A 4,437-nucleotide genomic window follows, 5' to 3' on the forward strand; every position below is an offset into this window, starting at 1 on the left:
CACGCAACGCTGGCTCAAAACACCAGGTGGCAATATTATCTGCTACATTCGTCACCATTCAGGCATAAAAAAGCAAAATAGTTTCATCACATACGCATACGTACCTGCAGAACAAATATGAAGCTACGGACAGAACGGTCACGTATTCCAACTCACATCCGACGTGATCAGGGATGACAAAGATGATTTTCAATACTAGCGAGACACCTCGTTGGACTCGGATATACAGTAAAAGGGCAGCTGCGACTTTCTACAGGGTGACCTCCGAGATGGCAATACTCGCGGCGCCGTGCTGTATTCCGAGAAGCCATGTGTGAACATATTCAGCACCACTTGTCCTCAAGTATGCACGGCGCTTGAAGACACAACCACGTCTCTACACATACGGCATAGGTAGCTTTGGTAGCGTGCGCTAAGCATCCATGGCCCGTATAAATTCAAAAGCGGAAGCGCAGCAACCCGTCTCGGGGGTGTAGCTCAGTGGTAGAGCGCTCGCTTCGCATGTGAGAAGTCCCGGGTTCAAACCCCGGCACCTCCATTTATAGTTCCCTTTTTTTTTCTTTGCGGTTCTACTAAAGGCATTTTTTATCATGCTTTCTAGAAAACTGTCACCGAATGACGAAGGAACGCGGGATTTTGCAGGCCATGCATAGCACGATGAGTTACATTTTAATCATTACAGATTAGAACAGTGCACTGACCAGAAAATATAGACGTCTGAAAAAAATAAGAAGTCAATTTTAAATTAGCAAACAGTTGTGCCACAGACGCCGACTACAGGGGGGCTCGGCAACCCGAGCCCCTTCCCCCACCCCTCCCGGCGGTGCCGAAGAAGCCCTCCCAACGTCTGTTTCCGTGTCCCGATTTCTCGTTGCCAGACTTGAGTCGCCCTCATCTTCCAGCTGCCTTTTAAGCTGTCCTTTACGTCTGACTTGCTAAAATGTTCATTTTACTAAATCCGTGTTGTTGGCCCGGGCGTGCTCCAGTTTCAATCAATTTATAATTGTCCAAATTTTTTGGGCGAATGTCGATAATACACGGGAAAGAGCATTATAGGAATTTTGCGAGCTAACCTTCATTTTCATTCGTATGGGCAGCTCCTACCTAGAAAATAAATATGCTGCTAAATATCCACACTGCTTCCAACATTGCACTCCATGGTTTCACAGCTAAGGTGTTAGTGCGACTAGAAGCGTTGAAACGCGCTATATGGGTGTTTTACGGTGTCCTGTGAGAACCGCATAGTGTGAGGAATGTTAACGGTAATAGCTAGAAATATTTATTAAATTGTTTCGTTCATTACTAGCTACATCTCAATTCCTAATTTATCTTCATCTTGTTTTTTTCCTGCTTAGCGGCGCAAATCAAGAGCTCACAAAAATTACCCCGCTTGTCCGAAAGAAGCAAGCGTGGTAACAATTCTATATTTTTATAGAAAAGAGGCCATTTTACGCGTCACGTTACCGAAAGCTTTACAGGCGCATTTTATACGAACCACGCAGGAAGTTCTCCGAATCTTCTAAATAAACTCTGCACGGCACAATTAAGGATAACATTCCGAGGCAATGGGATGCATATCATGCGTGATGCGTGGCAACGTTTCAAGGGCGTCATTTAGTTACAGCCCTTGCGAAAAAAGAAAAGCCTTCAGCAAATCCTCAAAGTTCTTATCAGCTATCTGTCCCGGCGTCTCCAGAGAACTGTACGTGACACCAAATTTACATATTGTGAAAACAGAGGGCATGTTAAGCGTGATGAGCGGAGAAAGGTTAACGTTTCTGGCATAATTATTAGCGCTGGAAATAAATACTCAAGCGTCGTTTTCTCCTTATTTTTATGTTCAATATGGAGTTCATAATCAATTTGCCCGGTGCCTTCTGTGAATTAGACAAGGTACATTGTTTATATCTTTTGACTATTCGAGGGAAGGTATGGGTAAGCTGTAGGAGAAGTAAGAAGTGTGTGGGTTTATGACAGCCTTCGCTGTTAATTATGCGTCTGAGTGGTACGGAGTGTTTTCGGTGTGTTTTGAGAACGGCGCAGAATTTAGCCCGCGGTCCCGAAAGCTCTACAACTTGCGCCAAGATCGAATTTGTTAAAATGAGGAAAACGTTATCGCCAATCAAAAGGCGAAGTTCAATGCGTGTTATCAAATTACAAAATTGCTTCAGCATTGGCTTGAAAGCGCCAGTTGGTCATTATTCGCTGTTTCCGAGTGTCCCATGATATTTGTGCACGATACCAAGTTCACAATAAGTAAATACGGTTGCCATATGTGGCACGATGTTTGAAAATGGTATAACATTTCCGGCTTAATTGCAATTATTGAAAGTAATTACTGAACACTCGTTTTGTTCCTATTTTCATGCTTTCCACGAGGCAAGATAGGCTTCCCCGAGAACGACCTCGACAAGCTAAACGAGCAGCTTGTTAAGTATTTGGATAAAACAAGGGGGAGAATGTGTAGGCAATGCTCAGAGTGGACGTGTCAATTTCAACCTTTCCAGTAAATTTACGTGCAAATTCGTGAATGTTGAGGGAAGGTTTTATGGTTGATAATTAGGCAAACTTCAAGAGAGAGAGAGAGAAACAACTTTACTGATCCATTATGAAATGAAACGCGTTAAGCGTCTGATGGGGTGGCTCCCTCTTCGCGGGCTCCATATGCTTCCAGGGCCGCCTGGCCCTTGTGGATCAGTCGGAGCTGGTCTTCCAGGGCGGGGCTGGACAGCATGATCTCCCATCGCTCGTAAAAGGTGGGGATAGCAGGGGGGTTAGTTATGGGTATAGGTGGGGGGTGGTGTATGGAAAAATTGCACTCTCCTATGACGTGCCGAAGGGTGCCTAATGCATTGCAGTGAGCACATGTGTTCTTATATCTCTCTGGGTATATCTTGTTCTGGAGGCAAGGGTGGGGAAAGGATCCTGCCTGGATTTGCCTGTATATTGTTTGTTCGGCTCTGGTCAAGGAGTGGGGGGGGGGGGGGGGTGCGGGAATGTCTTCCTGCCGTCCCTGTAATATTTGACTATATCTCTGTAATTTGTGATGGGTTGCCATCCCCTTGCCTCCTCCTCGTTGGCCCGGGAGTTTAGCGCTCGGGCCTGTTGATGAGCATATTCATTGCCCTCAACTGAGGAGTGAGCCGGGACCCAAACTAATTCGATCGCTTGTTTAGGAGGCGTAGCTTTACCAAGAATTTTTAGTGCCGCAAGGGACACCCAGCCAGATCTGTAGTTCTTGTATGCAGCTTGTGAGTCCGTGACGATCTTGGTGACGTTTCGTTGCAGGAGTGCGAGAGCTATCGCTGCTTCTTCTGCTTCCTCCGAAGACGGAGTGTAGATTGATGCGCAGGTGACCAACTTTTCTAGCCCGCTGACCACGGCTGTTGCCCTCGTGGAGCGTTTCGATAGAGAGGCGTCTGTATATAGAACAGTGTCGTCTTCCTCCAGGGTCCTGGAGATGGCTCTTGCCCGGGCGTCGCGTCGTCCGACATGCCTTGTGGGGTTCATGTTGCGTGGTAGTGGTTTGCATTCCAACTTATCACTCAACTTTTCGGGTAATTGGTCGTGGCGGGTGTAGTGCGATTCTTGCCATCCTAGCTTGCGGAGGACGCTTCTGCCCGCCTTGGTCTGGCTAAGGCGTACCCTTTGATTGGATAGGTGGGCTTCTACGAGCTCGGCTACTGTGTTGTGGACTCCCATTTGAAGTAATTTTGTCGTGGATGAATTTATGGGAATACCCAGGGCCTGCTTCGTGGCTTTCCTGATTATTGCGTCAAGTTGTAAGACGTCCTTCTTGAGGAGCTGCAGGTACGGCGCTGCGTAGACGATTCGTGAGATAACAAAGGCCTCAACGAGGCGCAAGGTGTCCGATTCCTTCAGACCCCTCCGCCTGTTGGCCACTCGTCTGATCATGTTCAAGATTTGGTCTGACGTGAGCTTCATTTTTCTAATCATGGCTGTTGCCTTGCCGTCTGCCTGGATCAGGAGACCCAGGATCCTGAGTTGAGGTACCGGGAGGATCCGGTTCCCTTCCAAAGTGATTTCTATGTTTTCTGCTTATGTCCTTGATGCACGTGGTCTGACAATGGTCAGCTCCGATTTTTGAGGCGAACAGCAAAGGCCACATGTCTTCACATAGCTGTTGATCGTGTCAGCCGCTTTTTGGAGCGTGTTTTCCATCCAGCCATCCGACCCTGCCCTCGCAGTCCAGAGTTTGATGTCGTCGGCATATAATGCGTGACCCAGACCATCTATTGACTCGAGAAGCTTGGGCAACGGCAGGAGAGCCAAGTTAAATAGGAGGGGGGAAAGGACCGAACCTTGCGGCGTTCCTCGATCCCCCAGGGAGATCGGTTGGGATGTCTCCTCTCCTATTCTGATCCTTGCCGTTCGGTTACGAAGAAAGTCTCGGATGTAGTTATAAGTTTTCACCCC

The 4,437-nt window shown here is 47.5% G+C and overlaps 1 non-coding gene across 1 annotated transcript; it reads left to right on the forward strand.

Annotated features, from left to right (window-relative positions):
* The first annotated feature begins 466 nt into the window (after positions 1-466).
* TRNAA-CGC (transfer RNA alanine (anticodon CGC)) lies at positions 467-538 on the forward strand. Its single transcript has one exon. It is a non-coding gene; the product is annotated as a tRNA-Ala (tRNA).
* The last annotated feature ends 3,899 nt before the right edge of the window (positions 539-4,437 follow it).

This window comes from Dermacentor andersoni, chromosome 3, assembly GCF_023375885.2.
Source record: "Dermacentor andersoni chromosome 3, qqDerAnde1_hic_scaffold, whole genome shotgun sequence".
Taxonomy (NCBI): Eukaryota; Metazoa; Arthropoda; class Arachnida; order Ixodida; family Ixodidae; genus Dermacentor; species Dermacentor andersoni.